Below are 24,398 nucleotides of genomic sequence, written 5' to 3'. Positions count from 1 at the left end.
TATCTCAGAACCAGGGCAGAAGCTTGTTCCACCATTGAGGGCCCTTCATGGAAAATGTTCTGCCAAATGGATTTCAATTCCAGCACCTCCACTGACAGCCCCTGTATTACATTTCACTAATTTGATCACTTGTTTATTTATTGTCCCTGCAATGTTTCCTTCCAGGCTGAAAGATTTAGGTGGATTCATATTTGTCAAAGATTTCCTTGCAATCTGTCCTCACAAAGAGGAGTCTTTCACAACTGGACCCAAATCAAGTTTATGGAGCATGTAAAGAATTGCAGAGCTAGTTAATGGATTCTGGAGGGGACTTAATTTTTTTAAATGCATATTTGCTCAAATACTTCCCCAAATCAAGCTGCTGTTAATGTCTCTTTAAAATGACACAAGCAGATACACTTTGACAAGCTTATATTTCCCCAAGTGGCAGCAGGGAGTATCCAATTAGCTGTAGTTGGCAGACCAAGTTTCCGTCTCCCCACATCTGTAAGAGCAGACACTGCAAATATATTTACTAAGTCTTCAGTGAGAAGATGCAGGCCTTTTGGCTCCACACAATTCCTTAATGATTTGTGCAGTAGCTTGAAGCAGCAATGTTTTTATTTTATTTTTATAGAAAGGAGCAATGTGCTCCTTCTACAAAGTAATTAACCCCATGATTCACAGTCCCATCCTACTAAACCACAGTGGCTGTGCCAGGGATCGGGGCCGCACCATGTGGCATGGTCGCACTCCAGCCGGGGCGCTGGGTCGGGGACGCACCATGCCACTCCTGGAAGCCATGGCATGGCCCTGCTCCGACTCCTATGCGCTCCAATGGGAGCTGCAGGGGCAGTGCATGAGGATGGGCCATTGTGCAGAGCCTCCTGGCTGTGCCGCCACGTAGGAGCCAGAGAAAGGACATGCCACTGCTTCCAGGAGCCACTTAGGGTAGGTGCCGCTCGGCGCCTGCACTCCCTGAGCCTTTCCCCGTGCCCCAACCCTCTGCCCCAGCCCTAATCCCGCTCCCACTCTCCAAACCCCTCAATCCCAGCCCGGAGCACTTTCCTGCACCCCAAACCTCTCATCCCCAGCCTCACCCTAGAGCTTGCACCCCCAGCCAGAACCTGCATCCCTTCCCACACCCCTGCCCCAGACCTGATACCACTCCTGCCCTCCAAACCCCTCGGTCCCAGCCCAGAGCACCCTCCTACACCCCAAACTCCTCATCCCCAGCCCCACCCCAGAACCCATACCCCAACCCCAATTTTGTGAGCATTCATGGCCCGCCATGCAATTTATATTCCCTGATGTGGCCATCGGGCCAAAAAGTTTGCTCACCCCTGAACTATCCAATACAAGCTTTTCTTCAAGTGCATTAGCAATACAACTGCAAGTATTAAAGCACACAGCTATATAATCACTTTGCAGTTTTCCCTAGATTATTAAAAACAGCAGCAATCTCCCTGACTCCAGACAGCAGGACAAGAAGTATTTGGGCAGATTTTATTTTATTTTTTTAATAAGTTTGTATTTTTGGGATAGTTAGCAGAGAGGGGAGAAGCCATTGTAGCCAAAAGAAAATTACTAGGAACCTCACACAAAAAATGTGACATTCATCAGAAAATCCTTCTGGCTCAGTACCCTGTGGGACAGGGACAACATGCCTGTACATAGTCACCTGACAAGAAAAAGCATCCCTGCAGCACAGAAAAAATGAGAAAGCAGCCAAACTACTAAAGAGTAATTGCTGAACACTTCCAACTGTATTCTGACTGCACCAGGAAGAAAATGAATACAAGAAAAATAAACCCATTCCTGACCTGCTAGGGAGCTGCCTGTTGCCAAAAAACAGAATGAAGAGGAAAAGACAACAGATATTTATAGGATCACACCAGGTTAGCCTGCCACACAATAAAATGAAAAACACCTAGCAGGTCAGCATTGCCATCAGCTCCCAACTCACTGTAAAAAAGTAGCTTTCACTGAATAGGAAAAGTTGTGAGTAAGAGACCATATAGACTTGGCAGAACAGTGGGCTGTGGTTAAATTTGAATTGGCCAAACAAAAATGGCTGAAGTGGAAGGGTAAAGGAGGGGGGAAGAGATTACCCTTGTTTAAGGAGTCACTACTGTCAAACAAAATATTAGAGAAGTCAACCAGCATTGTAGAGGCATATTCACTGGCTGAAAAGCTTTGGTCCAAGAGGAGAAAAATAATCAAGATACAATGTGGGAAAATCAGAAAAGAGAAGGAACAGAGAGCAAGAATGAAAGACATAGTCCAGGGGTCAGCAACCTTTCAGAAGTGGTGTGCCAAGTCTTCATTTATTCACTTTAAGGTTTCGCATGCCGGTAATACATTTTAATGTTTTTTTAGAAGGTCTCTCTCTCTAAGGCTATACATTATATAACTAAACTATTGTTGTATTGTAAAATAAACAAGGTTTTCAAAATGTTCAAGAAGCTTCATTTAAAATTAAATTAAAATGTTTATCTTATGCCGCTCAGCCTGCTGCTGGTCTGGGGTTCTGTTCACCTGGCTGTCAAGGGTCCGGCAGCCAGAACCCCAGACTGGCAGTGGGCTGTGCGGGCCCGGCGGCCGGGACCCCAGACCAGCAGTGGGCTGAGCAGCTCAGCCCACTGCCGCTCAGAGGTTCCATCCGCCGGCTCCTGCCAGCCGGGATCCTGGCTGCCGGACCCACTCAGACCGCTGCCGGTCTGGGTTCCCGGCCCTGCCCACATACAGTGAGTACCTATCTTCTCCCTGGTTCTGGTCCATTCTCTTCCTCCCTCTGCACTGAGCTGAGGGTGGGAGTGGACCGAGCACAGAGCTGGGGGTGGAGGGTCTGGCCAGGAGCTAGAATGAGGGAGGGGGCTCAGGGTTGGGGCAGAAGGTTTAGGTGTGGGGCACTTACCTGGGCAGTTCCCATCTGGTGCGAGGGGTGCAGGCGGGAATGTGGGGGGTGTGTGTGTGCAGGAACTCCCATTTGGTGCTCAGAGTGGGGATGTGGAGGGTGCAAGAGTCAGGATGTGAGGGGGTGCAGGCGTCAGGGCGGGGGGGCTGGGGGCATGTGAGGGGGGTGCCAGAGTCAGGGCTGGGGTCGTGTGGCGGGGGTGAAGGAGTCAAGAAGAGGGCTGGGTGTGTATGAGGGGGGTACAGGGCTCAGGGCAGGGACCTGGGGTGTGTGCGGGGCGCGGGGCACAGGGCTCGGGGCACAGGCCTGAGGCGTGTGCAGGGCTGTGGGGCTCAGGGCAGAGGACTGGGGGTGGGGTCAGGGCAGAGGCCCCCCCACACACACTCTCCTGCAGCCCCCAGCCGGCTCACCCACTCAGGGCCCTGGGGTACACCGCACTGCACGAGCGCAACTAACACCCCCCGGCGAGAGAGTCCCCTCTGGCTGTGCCTGGAGCAGCCGCTTCGGGCAGCGCATGACCCCACGGTATGCGAGCTCCTCGCCCCAGGGCTCTCTGGCCACCACCAATTCCTGCTCGCCCGCACCCGCTACGCGCTCAGCACCGCCAGGCCACGGGGCTCTCCACTCCTCCGAGCTCATGAATAGCAGGTACCGATCCATGGCCACGGCCAGGTGCCTCCTCCCAGGGACACTCAGCAGCCAGCGCTGCTGCCGCCGCCGGCCTCTCCTGCCTCCACCGCCCCCGCTTCCTGAAGTCGGGACCGGGCACCGCAGCGAACCCGCTCCCCCGGCACGCCGCCAATCCACCATGACCAGCTATAACAAGGCAGCCCAAGTGAGCAGGCCCCTCCGCGCCCCCAAGCAGGGCTCCTCGCCGGGTGAGGGGACGCGGGAGCCCACAGGCAGGCCACTGAGGCGGCTCCTATCTCGGGGGGAGCGGGCTCTGCCCCTCACTGGCTGTGTCCCCTCGGGACTCCGGCAGGCAGCAGCGCACCATTAAAAATTGGCTCGCATGCCGTCTTTGGCACATGTGCCATAGGTTGCCAACCCTTGGCAAAGACCAATGGAGAGCAATGAAAGCAAAACAGAGCCCCGAGAATGTTTAAAAAAAAACAACACACAACTGTTATAAAACTATAAGGGTAGCAAGGGAAGTGGAAAGAATTAAGGGGGAAGGGGAAATAAATATTTTTTTCTCTTTGCTAGCTATCTGTGATATGTTTAGGGGCCTTATTCTGCATTCCACCACATAAACTCACAGTGACTTCAAGGGGCCCTGTAACAAGGCACTGGACCTGTGGCACATGCACATAACCCAGCACCCTGTTTCAAGGTTCTGGCTGACCAGCTGAGTCAGGTGACCCAGGGTTACATGACGGCTCAGAGGCGGTGCTTCTTATAAGAAGCCTGTTCAGTCAGAGAGGAAACCACAATGTTAGTGGAAGGTCCCTCCACATCAGCCAGACACAAGGTCTAAAAGGAGGTACCTGCAGAGAGCAGGGGGAGGTGCCTTAATGAGGTCAGGCTTTAAGAAAGGTCAAGCAGCAGGAGTTTCAGGAAGTAACTATACAGTCGTCAAAAGATTATTTTTTTTAGTTGACATTATACCATTTTGTTAAATAAAAAAAAAACCAACACTAATGAAAGGGACTGAAATTCTGCTGCTGCTGGAAGCTGTATTCAACATATTGGCCAGTAAGATGGTCTACCATCTTACAGACCCTTAAACTCAGTGTGAGTGGTTTGTTATTTATTCGTATTATGGTAGTACCTATAGCCCTGAGATCAAGGCCTCATTATGCTGAACACTGCATAAAAGGCATAGTAGGAGGAATTCCTTCTCTGAAGTTACTGTTAGTTCCCCTGTGGCAGGAGTGGGAGAACTCCAGCATCTGGTTACAATTTACTTTAGATTTAAACATTTTCAAACCAGCTTTTAGAAATACCTGTCATTCTTTCAATCTCCCCATCCAGTGAATGAGGCTGTTGCCTCTTCTGAGGATTATATGAAGTCACAAAAACGTATCAGTTTTCCTGTAAGAACGCACTGGAAATCAGATGGTTTCCAAATTGCTGTAAATCTAAAATGTATGACTACTCTGAAAACCATCCAATTTCCAATGCATTCTTACAATAAACTTGATACTTCCTTCCTGCTGTACATCAAGTTGTCAAGATAATGATTACCTATTTTATTGGTTCTCCTCAACATTAAAGACATTTTAAAACACTTTGAGAGATTTATATTTCTTTGTAGCCAGATGTACTGAATAGAGACTTGTGTATTACACTTGATTTAAGTTTCTGCCCAAGATAAATATAGAAAACATTTAAATGGACACCTTGACCAGCTACCTGGCGGTAAAAAACTACACTTTACATTGTCTATGCTAAGATTTTACAATGTGTCTGCTGTCTCTTAAAAACATACCTTAGAACACCAGTTGAGATGAAGCATATATGTTATACTTCAACAGCGGATAAAGTCTGTCAAGTAAGTTTCTTGTTTGCATTCTCCACTCTGTGTGTGTGGATCGGGTGAGCAGAGGGAAATGTTGAAAGAAGGATAGAATCCTAGGTAGCCTACATATTCCAGAAAAGAGCAGACCATCCAAGCAAGAAATTATTTCCTGGGGATTTCTCCAGATGAGGAATCTATGGGTTAAGGCCAAAGAATCAGGGAAGATTAAGGGGGTACAGGTAAAGTGATTTTAATTTTCTATGGTATGGGAAGTTGTATATTTGTTTTAACTGCACAACTAAAAAAGACTAAAGAGTAAAAAAAGGAAGGGTTGAGCAAAAGCCTGTGGTCCTTTGTAATAACCTTTCAACCTTAACTTTAGCAAGTCATTTCAGTTTAGGACCATGTCAGAGAGTCCCTGAGAATACTACAGATTCCAGCAAGGTACCAAAAAGGAAAAAGTACAAAATTTAATGCAAGTTATCTGACCATTTCATACAGAGTGAACCAATTCAATACCTTGTGTAGAGAGAGTAAAATATAAACAAATAGTAATAAATTTCAATCTCTGTGATGCTGGCAGACCAGTTGCCATCTCATGCCGAAGCCCCTAGGCCTCACTGAACACTGACAAATGCACAGCTGGGAAACCAATCTCTCTCACCTGTTTGTTAGCATTGTTAAAATAGATGCTACATTTATAAGAATGTGTTTAGTCTTGAAATGCTTGTAAGATGCTGCATGTATTGATCTCATTTATAACATCTGTATCCCACGGCATAAAGTTATATTGAGTGTTTGCATTGTAAACCTTTGTAACTGTGTAACTCACCAAATTCATTAATATAAAGACTAGCTAGGTCTGCACACAAGAAGGCCCACTGAAACTAAAAGGAGCCATTGTGAAACAAAGAACAAAGACTTGGTTGATTACCCCCCTCCACACAGATACACACCCCTCCGTGAAGAGGGGATGGGTGCAAACACTGGTCCCATCAATTTGAGTTCTGAGGGAAGGGAGTAAAAATCCCTAAGCAAAAGGAACCATATCATTATGCTGCTTGGAATTTGGAAAGGGCAATATCTCTAAGCATAAGCAAGGAATCTCTAAGCTGCTTAGCTTGGGTTAGCTCTAAAGGACATTGAAAGCTTGCGTATGACAGCAGCTTCTATTACCTTTTGGAACTTAAGACTGTGACTCATTTGTATGTCTACCTCCTTTAACCTAGTAAATGACTCATTTCTTCTTCTTAGTTAGTAAATCTTTAGTTAGTTTATTGTATGATTGGCTACAAGCATTGTCTTTTGTGCAAGGTCTAAGGTGCAACTTACCTGGGATAAGTGACTGGTCCTTTGGGACTGCAAGTAATTTGTATATTGTAATTTTTGCTGTCAGGTACTATCTATCACAAAGGCAAGCTTGCCTGGGTAGCAAAATAGACCGGAGTGCCCACGGGGACTGTAAGTGACTCCATATTAAGGCAGTTATTGTGCTTAAAGAGTTCACACTTGATACAGTATTTGGCTGGTGAAAGTATAGAACTCACAACCAGTTTGGGGTTTGTGCCCTGGTTTGTAACCAGTCAGCCCTGATGTTGGCACTCACATTCATGAGACACTCCAGATAGCTTGACAATCATAGGGCTAGTCTACACGGGGGGAGGGGGGGAATCAATCTAAGATACGCAACTTCAGCTATGTGAATAGCGTAGCTGAAGTCGAAGTATCTTAGATCGATTTACCTCTCATCCTCACGGCGCGGGATCAACGTCCGCGGCTCCCCCTGTTGACTCCGCTACCGCCGTTCGCGCTGGTGGCGTTCCGGAGTTGACGGGAGCGCGTTCAGGGATCAATATATCGTGTCTAGATGAGACGCGATATATTGATCCCCGAGAAATCGATCACTACCTGCCGATACGGCGGGTAGTCTAGACCAGGGGTCTCAAACATGCGGCCCGCGGGCCGCATGCGGCCCGCGGAGCTCTTCCCTGCGGCCCGCGGAGCTCCCCAGGGGAGCTCCGCAGGGGCCCCCAAGAGAAAAGCGGAGGCTCCCGCCTCCGCCCCTCTCCTGGAGCCTCGGCGCATAGAGCGCCGAGTCTCCGTCCGAGCGCCTGAGCCCCGCCCCGATCCGAGCCGCGTGGGGAGGGGGCGGGGCTGGGAGCTCTGGGCTGAGCGCTGCGCTCGGCGTGGAGCTCCCAGCCCCGCCCCTCACCACGCGGCTCTGAGCGGGACCGCCGGAGACGCGCTCGGGTAAGGGGGGGGGGAAAGCGGGACCCGCCGGGGCCGGGCCGGGCCGGGGGAGGGAAGCGGGACCCGCCGGGGCCGGGCTGGGGGGGGGGGAAGGGAAGCGCTCAGGGCTGGGGCAGAGGATTAGGGTGCGGGGGGATGAGGGGTTCATGATGTGGGGGCGCTCAGGGCTGGGGCAGAGGATTAGGGTGTGGGGGGATGAGGGCTCTGGCTGGGGCTGAGGATTAGGGTGCAGGGTCCTAGTGCCTGCACTCCGCCAGTACTGGCAAGGCAGGCTTCCCTTACTCTGAGCCTCTCCAACCCCAAACCCTCAGCCCCAGCCAGAGCCCTCATTCCCCCCGCACCCTAATCCTCAGCCCCAGCCCTGAGCACCCCCACATCATGAACCCCTCATCCCCCGCACCCTAATCCTCAGCCCCAGCCAGAGCCCGCATCCCCCCACACCCTACTCCTCAGCCCCAGCCCTGAGCGCCCCCACATCATGAACCCCTCATCCCCCCGCACCCTAATCCTCTGCCCCAGCCCTGAGCGCCCCCACATCATGAACCCCTCATCCACAGCCCTCACCCCACAGCCCAACCCTCTTCCCTAGCCCTGAGCCTCCTCGCATCATGAACCCCTCATCCACAGCCCTCACCCACAGCCCAACCCTCTTCCCTAGCCCTGAGCCCCCTCGCATCATGAACCCCTCATCCACAGCCCTCACCCCACAGCCCAACCCTCTTCCCTAGCCCTGAGCCCCCTCCTGCATCATGTACCCCTCGCCCTCAGCCCCACAGCCCTCACCCCTGCACTCCCTCCTATCCCCAAACTCCGTCCCAAAGCCTGCACCCCCACCCCCTGCCGCAGCCTGGAGCCTGCATCGAGCACAGAGCCTGCATCCAGACCCCCTCCCCCACCCAAACTCCCTCCCAGAGCCTTAGGCAGTAAATCTAAGTGCGTGTTTTGTCCTTTGAGTGAGGTGCATTACTGAGTGTATATATTTATTAAAACTGCGCGCGCTTAGGGGAGGAGGTGGAGAAGAGACAGGGCAGGGGCGGGGCCTCATGGAAGGGGTGGATTGGGGGTGGGGCCAGGGGCAGCAAGGGGGCGTGTCAGTGATGCGGCCCTCGGGCCAATGCACTAGTCCTCATGCGGCCCTCGGGGTCATTTGAGTTTGAGACCCCTGGTCTAGACGTACCCATATTCTTCCAAACTGATGCCCCTCTTCCGCACACTAGACCAACCTGGACAATCAACACTCTTCCTTAGGAGTGTAATGCTTTTTGTTGTTATTTTTATTTTAGTCTAAACTTCCAAATGCTTATGAAGAAGAATTTGATCTAAGCACCTCTGCTTCTGCCATCACAGGGGCACCTGAGGGGAGTTAGAGTGGAAGAGAATCAACCTACACAACTGGAGGAGACTCCCTGACTACATGGAAGATTTGGAACCCTCAGGCTAGAACAGCAGCATTTCAGCTCTGTAATGAAGGAGAATCAATGCCTTAGTTAGACAAATACACCCCATAATTTAAGCAAAAATGACTCCGTTATGCTGGCTGGGTTCAACCAGCTTTACACAGGCCACAGCTCCTGGAGTCCGAAGCAATTTTTTATCTTTGTGTCTTGCTATGTTGTCAGACAGACTGGTAGGGGGAAATAACAGTTGTACCACTGAAAACAGGATGGGGAAAACTAGATTAACACCATTACATCCCTGCTTCTCCTAAAATCAACTTTTTACAAAGACACCAACCTAACAGTATTAGAAGCCAGACATTTATTCTGAGCCACTGAAAGTGGAAATAGCCGAAGCCTAACAGACACTCAAAGGAACATCCTCCATATACTGCAGGAAAAGGAAAAGACAGAACGTTCACCAAGGGTATTACTTCACCTGTTGGAAGAGAAATAACTTAAGGCTCAGAGCCTACAGACTTCTCATTCTAGAGAATAGCAACACTTCAGTTCTTTGGAATTGTTCTCTCCATTCGCTTGCAGATGGAAATTGCAACCAACAACTGTGCTGGCTTTAAATGCCCATCCAGATATAAACGGTTAGTCATGAGAGCGTGAGATGGGTGCTGGGAAGGGGAGACAGGAGTACAAAATGGAATAATAAATTGTCATTATCTACCATAACATCACATTCCATATTTTATTAAGATAAATGTAGCACTACTAGTATGGTGCAGGTCATGTTTTCCTAGGTATATGGCAGAGAGAAGACAAATAACCATCAATATATTTGGGGGTGGGGGAAAAGACAGAATAGGAGGCTTGTTTATTCTTTTCTGAAAGTCATTCTAACATCTAAATACATGCTGCATTATCATAGAAGCCTCATAGATACACTACCATTTCAAATTTTTAAAAGTTTGATTTCTTTGCATCTGTGACACGTACAATATATATACATAGAACTTAAATATTAATTCTAGTATTTTTTTCAATAGTACAATGACTTCAAGTTAGAAACAGCTAACAATGCCAACCTATGTAAGATATGGTCAGTGTCTCAGAGCAGTTTTCAGCAGGGCTTCCCAGGGTGGGGGCAAGTGGGGCAATTTGCCCTGGGCCCCACAAGGGTCCTCATGAGATATAGTATTCTATAGTATTGCAATTTTTTTTATGGAAGGGGCCCCCGAAATTGCTTTGCCCCAGGCCCCCAAATCCTCTGGGCGGCCCTGGTTTTCAGTGGATTGGTGTCCAGGTTGCAACTGGCACTAATTGGTGACTGTGTCAAAGAGGCAAAGGATCAAACAGGCATGAAGACACTTACCATCTCACCTGAGAATTGATCATTTGGGGAAGCTTTTACTGACACTATTCATGCTGTACCTGTTCTATGACTAAATAAAGAACTTCAGTGTCCAGTGTTGTCAATCCAGTGTCTCTCAAACATTTACTGATGTTACTTAATTTTTTTTGAAAACGGGAGATACTAAATGTCTGTTGACAACTGTGTTGAAATTTGAATATATCCAGTTTGATACATTACTTTTATATAGAACATTTGATACATATACCTCTACCACAATATAACGCTGTCCTTGGGAGCCAAAAAAATCTTACCGCATTATAGGTGAAACCGCGTTATATCGAACTTGCTTTCATCCACCGTAGTGTGCAGCCCCACCCCTCTGGAGCACTGCTTTACCGCATTATATCCGAATTCGTGTTATATCGGGTCGTGTTATATTGGGGTAGAGGTGTATATGAAAGGAACTATAAACACCTTCTTTAAGTGCCATAAATATAATAATGGTTAGAAAAGCATTTATCAGAAGCTAGAAAGGCTTTACAATTCTTTAAATAAATCACATACACAAAGTCAAATGTTTAGCAGCAACTCTACCCTAAAACCATGGTATCAGATCCTATCCTCTCATCTGCTACATTTAATGTCTGAATGGCATGAGCAAAGTGGTTCATGCACCCACTTTCTGTGGACCACCTGACATAAATCAAACTCAATACTACTTGATCTTATTGGAATGTGAAGTTTAACAGTACACTCAATAATCTACTGATAGAGATTGAAGACCTACATACAGGAGTTATCTGTAAAATGCAGCAACAGAAAGAGAAAAAACCAAACACTACCTACAGAAGCAAATCCAATTACATATTCTGAGAAGGGACCTCGAGATTTTCTTCTCTCTCTCTCTCTCTCATAAATCCATGGAAACCGAAAATTCTCTTTAAAAAAAGCAACAAACAATCCAACCCACAAACATATTCAAATGTGAAGAAGTAAATGGGGTAAAGGCACTGGACTAGGTGCCTATATCTTCCACTTGGGAAAAAGAGATGGATAGTTCACTACCTGGATATTGTGAGGGAAAAGTCTCTGAAAATTGAGAAATGCTCAGGCCTATGGTGATGGAAATCCCAGAAAATCCTGTACAATTCCAACTCGATCCTGTAAGATAAAGCAAACTGGGTAGGAAGACAATTTCCTACTAGGACTAATGAAGGATATTTCGAGATCTGTCCTGTTAACAAACTGTAGCCTTACAGTACTTGAGAATGCTAGTAATCTGTGGAAAAGGTGAGTCTGGGGTCACAGAAAAGGCAGATATTGTATAAGTGCTTTACAAATCTACCCCTGCTATCACCACTGAGTACCTGTTCAGACTGCCAGGGTACAATGAAAGCTCCAATCTTCATTAAGTATCTACCAAACCTAAAGCCAGGACCAGCACCTGGCATGCCATCAGATTTTATGTGAGCTGCATTTAAGATGTAATTTGAGCATTTAATAAGTTATCTGCCTCAAGGATTAATACTCCCAGTTTTGCTTCATGTTTATCTTCCAAGCCTCTTTCCTCAATCTAGGTTTTTATATAGCACCAACACAGTGGTATCTGGGTACCTCCCAACATTCTGAGCATTCTTCTCTTCCCTTCAGTCAGCAGGGACTGGGTTTTGTTTATTTGTTTTCTTTTACTGATTTTTTTGTATGTGGTGTTGTGAATAGAAACTGGGTTTGTATTTTGCTCTGAAGTTGCGATTAGCCTGATATTTTATGAGAGTCCCTGACTAGTGGGCAAGTCCCTGGTAAGAGTCGTGTTGCCAACAAAAGGCCCTTTTTCAAGTCACTTCCACAAGCAAGAGTGGAGAAGGAAACATCTACAGAGTCACAAGCTCTTGGTCACTCATCAGACAGGCTTGCTCCCAGCAGTCAGCAATTTTTCAGCCACAGCTTCCTACATTATCAATGTGCACTGAACTCACAGGCCAGTTTAAAGGGGCAGGCACGGCTCCAGGATTCCACATCGCATGTCAAAGCAGAAACGACAGGTCTGCATATGTGCATGAGCACTTGGGGAGCAGCAGAACTCCTCAGTGGCAACAGTGGCTGGTGACACCCAATGATTCCAAACTGGAAATAAAGCTGGCCTGTAGCCACACTAACAGAAGTGGGAAGGAGTTAGGGAGCTACAAGGAGACAAAAAGCATAAAGGTATGGGGGGGGTGAGGAGAAGTTTCTCCCCTGGAAAATTCTGAAAAGCCAGATTTTAAAAGTGCTGCAGTTTAGTTTGAATTTGAAGTAATCTGGACTCTCCCTACACCTCACAAAATTTATGACCTCTCCCTCCCTCCCCACCACATTCTCTCTTTCCCCTGTGCAAAGTGTGCGCGTAATGGTGGTGAGGAGTCGACGGAATATGAGACAGTCAGATGGGTACTGTGAGGGGGAGACAGGAGGATTGCAGATATAGGGTAGCTGATTTCAGTGTTGCCAGTGTTGAGCTAATGCCAACTCAAGAAGCTGATGGGGAAGGTGGTGGGAAGAAGCTGGGGAAGAGGTATTTCCAAACTCCTCTCCATAACATGCAAAAATCCCTCTTACCACTTGCTGAAATGTTAACTTTCACCTTCCAGCATAGCTCATATATCAAGTTACATGTGTATCTCGTAAAAATGTTCCTTGACACAGAACCAGATTGTCCTGGTGCCAACACTATCAGTGCTCAACAAATAAATACAGAATCTGACTGACCATGTTGTGGTGGGGGTAAGGAGATTACGCTTACACGGGAACTCAACTCAGAAGGTGTTATTGTTAACATTGTGCACAGCCAACAATTATATAATGAAACTGCAACCACTCAATATTTGGCCATTTGTTAAACTATTTCAGGTGTCAACATTTGTGTCATGTCAATTTCTCCCCCTCCACCCCCCCCCCCACACATTCCAAAGAACAAGGTCTGGCTAACATGTAATCCTATTTTGATGCAAAAATTGAAACTGTGCAGTTTTTATAAAGTTGGTCTAATTTTGTGAAACAGATACAAAATACAAAGTTTACAGTTGATATCCATTATATGCATTTCTAGCCATCTTCATACACTGAATGTCTTGTATAATTATCTGCTTTCTTATACACCTTATCTCTGATTTCACTCTTCTGTTTTCAGTATGTTTCACTGCATGAGCACACAGTAAATAAAACCTAACATTACGCTTCACTGAGTTTTGTTGTCTGAGATACCAGCCTCCCGATCCAGCACATCCTCCAGCTCTCAAAAATTACCCTAACATCACAGCGTCAAATGAGAATGCAAGAGCTAACATAATACGACATACATATATCATCTTAGATTTTCTTCAATATATAATCAGAAAAAGTACTTTAGAAATCCAACGTGCAGTTGTCTAAGAATTTTCTTGAAACAGAATTCAACTTGAATTATAGGTTTATAGATATGATTAGGAAGACTCTTGATTTATTATATATTATTCACATGGATGTACTACACAGTGCAGCAAAGGGGTACAGGCACCCTAAAAAAGTAACAGCAGATTCCAAGTTCAAGTTCTTTTAAATATACCTTCTTCTCTCTCCCCCACCATAATGTACTATGTGCGGGACGCATTCTGAGAAAAATATATCCTTGTGCTCGTATAGAACAGTATTACTACTGACCGTCAACAATGATGTCCTCCAAATGGTATCGTTATGCATTCCTTGTGTCTACACAGGGATACTACTTCTCTGCCACTGGAATAGTAGCTTGATACTCAAAATCCCCTTTTCTGATGTCTCTTTTCTCATGAAAACAATGAGACAATTTAGTAATAACAGAAGTGGCAGCCCTAAAACACAAATTTACCCACAGTATTCTGCCAATGATCTTCAGCTGCAACTTGCAATAGCTTTAATACAGAGTGATGTACTAAATTCAGTTGAAACAGAAGAGAAACCCAAGACCCCAAAGGTGAAAAGCGAATACACAATCACAGTACACCATCTAATCTATACACAGATTTTAAAAATATATTTTAGTAGTCCGTACCAGACAAATACTTTAAGAATACAATGTAAGAACATGTATCTTCCTATACCCTTCTAAGAGAAACTATTTACATTATACAAAGTTCATGAGAGGCAGCAACTGGGTGAGCAGCCCTTCTTCAAATAGGTTATAGCCTCAATCCTAAAATTAAACGCATCTGAACTTCAGGACAAACATTTCTTTTTGGCAGCGTTTGCACTCTTCATGCCATTTAATTATAGAACAAGTCCTCAACTCCTCTCTGACACACTACACTACAATGGGAAAAGTTACAATGATATTACCTCTTTTCAACCTGAGTAGCTAGTCAAATTTCAGGACTCTCGGGATGTTACAGCTTGAAACAAAAATTGGTGACAGGCAGTGATGAGCGGGCAGAGGGCGACTGGGGGCAGGGGCTGGCTGCGGGTGGCTGTGGGCAGGGGGTGGCTGTGGCAGGGGGCGGCTGCGGGCAGGGAAGGCGGGGGAGGGGCGCAGATACTCACACCGGGGGAGCGGCTGGGAGCAGCAGGACGCAGCCGGGGACTCACCAGGCAGCAGCAGGAGCCCCAGGGCCAGAGGTCCAAAGAGCAGGAGCAGCAACAGGGCCAGGAGGCAGCTCACATGGCTCTCGCAGCACAGCGCAGCGCCCCCCGGCGGCCGGGAGGAGGAATTACAGGCTTCCCAGGCAGAGCCCATCAAAGCTTCCCTCGCAGGGAAGCTAGTTAACAAGCGGTTCTAAAACCGCTTCTAAATTTAACAACGGGTTCGTGTGAACCGGTGCGAACCGGCTCCAGCTCACCCCTGGTGACAGGTATTTCTTTGATGAAGTTTTGTTTATTTACAAAAAATGTACAAAGTCCTGCGTCTCTGAATGCAGAGGAACCAAAAACAAAGGGAGTAGTTTCTTAGTTTATGACCCTAAACCTCTAGCTAACACCAGACTCAAAAGCTTTCTAACTTTTCCCAGAGTCACTCTGTGCTCACAGGCTACTGTCAGGCTTTCTTCCTTTCCCCTCTTTATTTTTGTCAGTTCTCAGCTTCTGCGGTCTGGTCTAGGCTACAGAGTTAGGTAAACGTAAGTCACCTTGCATCGACCTATTTGTGCATAGATTTACACTCAAGTTTGTCTCCAGCTAACGTAAGTAAAACCACCTCCCTGAATGGCGTCAACCCACAGCTGACCTACTAACTTTGACACAGTGCAAGTGTAGACACTGCATGACCTTTGTTGACCTCTAGCAGCTATTTCACAATGCCTGATTCCTTGCAACAATGACCACTCTGGTCATAATTGTCAACTCCACTGCCCAGGGGTCACAGAGACCAGAAGCCACTCCTTGCATTAAAATGCCCAGCGCTGTCACATGAAAGTGAAGAAACTTGGCCAAGCATACTGCATGGCCATTGAAGCCAACAATAAATCTAGTGCTGATCCACAAACCTGCCACTTTTCCAATGAGCTGCATGCCATACTTTGCCAACACCCCACAGACTACCTGAATACCTCAGAGGAGCCAGAGCCAAAGACCCCTGCCAGGAACAGTGATGGGGACAGGAAGAGGAAGATGCAACATGGAGCTTCAGCCATGCTGCGACCCAGGACCTATTTCAGCCTCCACCAGAGTCCAGTCAGTCCCACCAGGTGAGTATCGATGAGCCTGATGAAGGGGAAAGGAATTCATAAGCGTGTGCTGCATTTTTCCTTACAATGTTTAAATGTAAAGATGGCACCCAGATCATCCTCAAGTTAAAAAGACAGGTACCAACTTTGGGGTTGGGAGATGGGCGCATGAGGAGCACTTTGTTTATGTAATAGGGATGTCCCTTTTATCCTCTTGAGATCTCAGTGAAACTTTCACCGAGATACTCTGCAATTCTCTCCCAAAGGTTTCTAGTGATGCCTATCTTATTTCTTCCTCCGCAGTATGCTACTCCGAGATGAGTTTGGCTGGAACCACAGAAGCAAACAGGCTAGCAGCATAAGGGGCCAGGCAGCTTCAGGATACCAGTAGCAGCTATGTTCTCCGTATCTTTCCAACCCTCAGGAAAGCGATATCAGCTAAAACTACCACCAGCTGTGGAAAAAGAATGCCAACATTCAGTGCCCTTTCCCTATGCTTGAACTCATGGAATAGGGATTGAAATGTTATAGCTTCATGCAATAGAAAATCCAGTCCCCACTCCTTGCCCCTGGTGGGACATATTCACCATGGATGGAGCTGGAGAGTGGTGTTGTGCTGAAGTGCTCCAAAGCTAACCTATAAACAAACATTTCTTATTAAAAATGTTTATGGGAATAAGGGAAGGGAGTTTTGAAAACTTGTCTCCGTTCCCTTTCCATTGTCACTTTAAATCAAAAGCAGACAGATGTACTGTTTATCAGCAGCTGCTGCCATTGCAGCCTTGAGGGGTACCCCCTCCACATCTACAGAACACCTGACCCTAATGAAGAAGATAAAGAAGAGGATAACAAGAGAGTACAAGTTCTGTGACATCCTGCAAGCCAGTGCTGCATCAAACCACGAGTAAATGGCTTGGAGGGCCAATATAAATGATAGAATTGAGAAAGAGAGGATAGGAAAAAGGCCCAGGAATATCAGCAGAATCAGGAGACTGAAATGCACCAGAGCATAATGTGTCTTGTCAGGTAGCAAACACAAATGCTGTGAACCCTGACTGACTTCCAGGCTCAAGAATCCCATACTCCCCACCCTTTGCAGTCCTTGGATAACTCCCCACCCTTTGCAGTCACCACTCCCTACATACCACATGACATCACAGGTCACATCAGTACCCCTAACACTCCACATCAAGGGACAGCAAGGAAAATGACAGCTTCACATACTCTGACTAGTGAGAACTATGGTTGGTGTATGGGTAACCACAATGGACTACATTTGTGCACTCACATGGATAAAAATGTTTATTTCCTTTCTAATTTTAAATTTTCAGCCCAGTTAGAAATTTGTATAACATTGCCTGGATCTTTTTGCACATAACAATTCTACACTGTTGTGCGCCCACTCAATAAAGTTCTCTTTTTCAAGAATCTAATTATCTTATTAGTTCACAAGAAATGTTGCAAAAGGAATAGCAGTACTCAAAGCAAACAGTACTTTTAAATGCACACGAAGCACCGCATAATTCATATCTGCAGGAAAACACAGTAATATTTACAGATGTACAGAAAGCACTACACAATTCTTCGCAGCACTCAAAGCTCCAGGCCTAGAAAACACTCCAGCATAGAACACTACTGTGGACTGACCATTAAAGTGTACTTTCAAATCCTCTCAATCAATCACATAGCTTCACGCTGGGCTCTTCCAATAGCCCTCACGTCTGGCTGTTCAAAGTCAGCAGATGGCCACTCTACCTCCGCCCTCCATCTTAGTGGCACCTTTTCTCCCTTTGCCTCACAGATATTATGCAGGACAGAACAGGCAGCTATAATCATGGGGATATGTTTCTCACTGAGATCCAGTCTAGTGAGCAAACGTTCCTTCATTCTACAAAAGGCACATTCAACAGTCATTTTGCACCTGCTGAGCCAACAGCTGACACTTTTCTTGATGGTGTCGAGGTGGCCGGCATACAGCTTCATGAGCCAGGGGCACAAGGGACAGGCTGGGTCCAGCAGAATCACTATTGGAATTTCAATGTTGCCAATGGAAATCTGCTGGTTGGGAAATAATATTGCTGCTTACAGCTTCTGAGCAGTCCTGTGGTCTTAAACATGTGAGTTCCACACACCTTCCCTGACCAGCTCACAATAACGGTAAAGCATCCCCATTAATCCACAAATGCTTACATAATTATAGAAAAGTTGTCCCGTCCTGTTGATGTACTCTGCAGCAAGGCATGCTGGTGCCAAAATAGAGCTATGTATGCCATCTATTGCCCACCGCAGTTCAGGTATCTCACTGCTTCAAATCCATCCATTAGGTCCTACACATTGTCAAAAGCCACAGTCCTGTGTAGCAGGATACAATTAACAGCCCTTAACATTTTCATGACAATGATCCTCACTGTGTATTTTTCAACTCCAAAATGATTTCCCACTGATCGGTCACACGCCAGTATTGCACCACTCAATTCTTCACTGTCAAAGCAGCTCTCATTCTGGAGTCCATACACTGGAGGGCTAGGGCAAGTTCAGCACACAAATCCAGGAACATGGTCTTTCATGTCTGAAAGTTCTGCGTCCCAAGCCTGCATTACAATGTGATCCCACCAGTCAGTGCTCGTCTCTCAAGCCCAGACACAATGCTCACCATCTGCAGCTGCTCTGTGAATGCCACTAACAACCTTGAATTGTTTTTCACCATGTCCTTCAGCAAACTGTCCTAGAAGAGATTCCTAATGTTCCCCATTGTTGCAGTACTTCCTGTAGGTCTGCAATTACACAGAATTATGCATCCTATGTTTCCAACTTTCATGAGAATACTGTACAGCTCTGCGGGCCCTGTGCTTCTGTGAAAGATGAGGATGTCAAGAGGTGCTGCATGAGTTTGTGTGATTTTTGTAAAAAGCACCAAAATTATGGGCTATGTATGGCATTGTGGGATGGAGACAGTTGCATGCTGAGAATTTGAGCCCTACGTCCCAGAGGTCTCTAGGTGAGTCCATATTCTGTCCCACAATATGGCAAAAATATTCCAAAAGATGGAATGCAGATGGCAGTACATGATGCACTGGGTTACCTACCCATGATGCACTGCACTTTGCACTGACACAAGCACTCCTGGTGCGTATGAGCAGCGTTAACGCAAGCAGCCAAGTAGGCACGCACGTGAGTGATATACAAACTTCAGCAGGTATACACCGATGTAACTTGCATCGACCAAGGTTTATAGTGTAAACAAGGCCTCCGTGTTCTCTTTCACACCCACACATCTGGTCACAACAACAGTCAGACCCTCCACCCCAACATGGTTTCTGGGCACTCTCTATTAAGCTTTGCCTCAAGTGTGGCTACTTAACTGTCTTACATAAATCTTAACTGGAGGATTCATTCACACATAAGTTTGACTGACTCCATAAAAAGGTTTCACCCAGCTCATAACAATACTACAGTAGAACCTCAGAGTTACGGATACCTTGGAAATAGAGGTTGTCCGTAACTCTGCTCAGAGTTTTATGAACATTTCTAAGTGCAGTTCGGGCTCCAGATCCAGCAGTTGACACTCCAGGCCAGGCTTCAGCAGCAGCAGTTGAGCTCTCTACTCAGCCCCAGCATGAGTTTGCAACCTTGTCCCCCACCCATCAGGGATAGGGGTGTGTACCTGTGTGTGAAAACAGCCTGTCCTCCTCCTGGGGGAGGGCGGTGTGACAAAGTTTCTCCTCTACCTTGGTGGGTCCTGCACTTATTGGCAGATTTGTTCGCCTCACAGATTCATTCTGTGAGTCAGGAAACAGTCCAGAGACCTTCCCCTCTGGTAGAAACCGCAGTCCAGGTCAATTCCTCCTGTGTTTGATCAGGAGTTGGGAGGTTTGTTGGGAACCTGGGCCCGCCCTCTACTCCGGGTTCCAGCCCAGGGCCCTGTGGACTGCAGCTGTCTAGAGTGCCTCCTGGGACAGTTGCGCGACAGCTACAACTCCCTGGGCTATTTCCCCATGGCCTCCTCCCAACACCTTCTTTATCCTCACCACCAGACCTTCCTCCTGATGTCTGATATTGCTTGTACTTCTCAGTCCTCCAGCAGTACGCCTACTCACTCTCAGCTTCTTGCACGCCTCTTGCTCCTACTTCCTCGCACGCACTTCCTCTCTTCTGGCTCCCTGGCTCCCTTTGGCCTGACTGGAGTGAGACCTTTCATAGCATCAGAGGGGCCTTAATTAGAGTCAGATGCTTAACAGCCTCACCTGACTCTTAGCAGGTTAATTGGAGTCAGGTGTTCTCATTAGCCTGGAGCAGCCCCTGCTCTGGTCACTCAGGGAACAGAAAACTGCTTATCCAGTCGCCAGTATATCTCCCTTCTACTACTCTGCTGTTCCCAACTGGCCTGGGTCTATCACAGCGAGTAAAAACAGCACACCCCCCTCTGGGCCGGGGGGTCGGACTAAAAAACAGTGTGTCTCCCTCCCGGCTGGGCAGGGCAGAGGTGTCTGAAAGCAGTGCAGACCCCAGCGCTGTCCACCTCTGCTTGCTGGCTCCCGCTGCCTTGGGCTGGCAGCCCCAGCATCTTGCTGTAAGTGGCTGTCCTGCGCGTGGGGGTGGAGGTGCAGGGGGTGGGGACAGGCAGCCCAGATGTGCCTACCTTTAAGATGCAATAAAGGCACAGAATAGTATTTGCTTCTTTTTATTTCCTTTGTTCTCTGCTGGTGTTTGATTGGTTACTTCCGGTTTCACTAGGTGTCCAGTTGACCAGTCAGTTTGAACTCTGGTGTTCATATCTTTGAGGTTCTACAGTATTGACAAATGCTTATTTATGCTGGAAAAATATCCACATGTGACATTGCATTAATTTAAGCAGATCTTGCAATGTCCTCTCAGGAAATTTCTGCAGCCAAAGACTCTTGAAAACTTTAACTACACAGAAATAAATTCCTAACTGATGTCATACAGAACACTCCACACACACAATTTACAACATTTCCTTCAAGTTCTGATACGACACGGCAGCTCCTAAGGGCAAAGATGAGATTCACTAGCTCTCCAAACTCACACCTCAGAGAGGGGAAGAAAAAACTTGCAGACAATAAATTCTCAAATGATCGCCCACATGCAACTTTTAGTGGAGATTAGGAAAAATAAGTTAACACCACAGTAACTTTAAAAAAAATAATTATGTCCATGGAATACTTAAGATGTTTATTTAAAAAATAATCAAACTGAGAATAAAGGAAATGCATTATTTCAGCTACACTGAGACCTCATTTTTCCTCCTGCTGTTTCCATGTATTTATCAAACTAGTTACCAGAACAAAGGGAATAGCATTCCTTGCTTTTAGATCGGCGGCTTGAGCTTTGTTTCAAGCTACATCAACATAATATAATCCAGAATTCGAGAATCATATTAGCTATATATCAATAAATACTTAAATATTCAATCAACTATTTTCCTAAATTCCAAGGCAAAGGAACTCTTTGAAAAACCTTATTTGTCAGGTGTGTTCTCTCATGTTTAGAGATCAGTGACCAGGATGGATTTGATTTAAATCACTAATCAGGAAGACTCGATTTAATAATGGATTTCTACATAAAAGTGCATTCTTGTTGGTTGTTAGCCAACCTGAAGATCCTGCATGTTCAGACATGTTCCTTTCATCATCTTCAATGCAGCTTTCTCCTGAGAAGGAACACTTCTCATGATGTTGTTTCAGTTCAGGCAAGCAGGCCTTGCATTTCTTTGTTGCACTGTTTGCATTTTTCATGCATGCCTGTCTTACCCACAGGTAAAGGAAGTCATTAAAATATTCCCAAACTGGGTCTCTTTTATGGCCTGCTGCCATTTTATGTTTTCCCTCCTAGTGAGAAAATGGTATGGTAGATCTCAAATCAATAAGGCTACACTCAGAAAGACCTCAAGACTTCTGGAATATGCTGCTCAAACAGTTTCACTTTTATTTCTACTGCCTGTCCTTCCATTCTCACATTTCTCTCCAGACTTCTTCTCTTTGTCCAGATCTATTCCACCCCCCCACCCCCCACCCCAACAATTTTCTATTCATTGAACTTTTTGAAACCTTACACTTTTAGAGAGAGGTAAGGGATTGACCCTGTGTGCACAAATTTGCAGAGGGACAATAGGATTGAGGTCTGTTATTTCTCACCTCTATAAATTTTTTATTTATTTTAAAACATTTTTTGCTGTTAACAAGCATGTTATCTCTGGAGACACAAATCCACAAATCTTATTCAACCTTTTGGACAGAACTCTCAAAACTCTAATCTAAAAGTACTCACCATTATCTATTTCTGAGGTATAGGAATATAAGGTAAAATCCTGGACCCAGTAAAATGAATGGCAAAACTCCCATGGACATCAATGGGGCCAGGATTTCACCCACAGTTTAATTTTCTACTCCTCACACATAACTGAACTTTGCAAGTGCAATGTCTTCTTCTCTGACAAATGTTACATCTTCTGTCAAAAACAAAAATGTATTTCCTAGTCAATAGGGACTCGGTGGGGAGAAGTACTTGAGCCCCCTCATCTGTTTCATGGGAAAAGGAGCAAACCCCATCCAACAAAACAATTAGCTTGAATTTTCTTTAGTGGGAACTCTGACCTTTCCTCAAAAAGTGGTAGAACTACATAGGTGACACTATGGCTCCAAATTATTAGGATCGAGCACTTGTAGCAATTTAGAGAGTAACACAAAAAACACCTTACAACTGCTTTCAGTCAACACACTTCTAAGTGTTCATGATATTAGTACACATTCAAAAGAAAGTTTCTTCACTGCAAGGCCAATTGCACAGAAAACTGGAAAGAAAAAAACAAAGAGAGAGAGAGAGAGAGCATGAGCAGCCAGTTACAGCAACATTAAAATAGTGTACACAGCTGTTACTTTGTGTGTCCCCAGGCTATGACATGACTTTTTCCCCAAATCCATACACACCTTGAGTCTAAATGGAATTCACTATAAATGCTAGCTGGCTAAGGTGCAAATATCAATGTTCTTGGCTTTTCCATGATCATATTTGGACCTTTCCATTTTAGATATTTTCAAAATCAAAGACACCCTTTTAGCCAAACAAGTCTAAGTTCCAGTTGCTCAAAGAAAAATATTTAGACAGGTTAGCTTCATTAAGATCTCAAGCACAGAAAAAAAAACAACCACAAAACTTTAACATTAAATAGAAATGAGCACTTATGCATGATTTAATCATAAATGGCACTATGACAAAAAATGTCTTTCAGAGTTACAAAACATGTAATAATTAAAATAAATATACACTGATGAATTAAGAAAAAGAAAAATTAAAATTTTAATCAGAACATTTTTTTAAATCAAAACGTGCAGTAATTTTCTAAATAATTTCTCTGGGGAAAAACAGCTTTAAATAAAACTCTCGAAACCACTATTAGAGAAAATTTACTGCTCTAAATTCATCAGAATCTTTATAAACTGTGTTTTATATTAGGTCAAACTTTGCAATGAGACACTTGACACAATAGATTGACAAAACACATAAGAAAATGTCACATATCTTTATTATAACAGTGAGCTAACTCTTTGTATAAACATCAAATAGGTATGCTAAATATAAAACTTTATTTAAGATTCTAGCGTTATCCAAGCCAAAAAAAAACAAACAAGAAATAGGTGGAGTTTGAATTCTGGCCTTCACACATTGATAATGCTTCAATACTTTAGACAGTGAGAAATTTTAAATATAATATCTGCATAACTATATATGTTTGGCCAGGTAATTTCAGGACCAAAAATTCCAGGTAAAGTTATTCACTCTGAATTCAGCAGTAATGTGCATAAAACTGAAAAGTCACCGAGCACTTCATAATGAATGGGAAAAATGTAGTCCTTGAGATAAAATCTTGCCCTGAGACTACCTAGTTAAACCTGTACTCTCTGGCACATACTAGATTCAGTCCAGTAATCTTCAGGCAAAATTCTCAATGAAACACAGAGTAGGGATGTAAATATCCGTTTAAAAAGTTAACTGTTTAAACTATTAAAATTGTAACATTTAATCGGTTAACTGATTAAAGCAGTGGTTCCCAAACTTGTTCCGCCGCTTGTGTGGGGAAAGCCCCTGGCAGGCCGGGGCCGGTTTGTTTACCTGCCACGTCCGCAGGTTCAGCCGATCGCAGCTCCCAGTGGCCACGGTTCGCTGCTCCAGGCCAATGGGAGCTGCTGGAAGCGGGAGTCAGTATGTCCCTTGGCCTGCGCCACTTCCCGCAGCTCCCATTGGCCTGGAGCAGCAAACCACGGCCACTGGGAGCCGCAATCGGCCGAACCTGCAGACGCGGCAGGTAAACAAACCAGCCCGGCGCACAAGAGGCTTTCCCTGCACAAGCGGCGGAACAAGTTTCAGAACCACTGGTGTGACA

The 24,398-nt window shown here is 45.7% G+C and overlaps 1 protein-coding gene across 18 annotated transcripts in view; it reads right to left on the bottom strand.

Moving 5' to 3' along the window:
* The window catches only part of TCF12 (transcription factor 12), a 328,520-nt gene that overhangs the window by 244,163 nt on the left and 59,959 nt on the right, over window positions 1-24,398 (bottom strand). Inside the window, exon 1 of one of the 18 annotated variants that reach the window (XM_044980212.1) lies at window positions 11,415-11,498. The exons of the other annotated variants lie outside the window; for them this stretch is intronic. The gene's annotated coding sequence lies outside the window, so the exon portion shown is untranslated. Of the gene's footprint in view, window positions 1-11,414; window positions 11,499-24,398 lie in introns of those variants that run through there. 18 annotated transcript variants of the gene reach the window in all.

Source organism: Mauremys mutica, chromosome 11 (assembly GCF_020497125.1).
Source record: "Mauremys mutica isolate MM-2020 ecotype Southern chromosome 11, ASM2049712v1, whole genome shotgun sequence".
Classification (NCBI taxonomy): domain Eukaryota; kingdom Metazoa; phylum Chordata; order Testudines; family Geoemydidae; genus Mauremys; species Mauremys mutica.
This window is presented reverse-complemented; position numbering and strand designations above follow the sequence as displayed.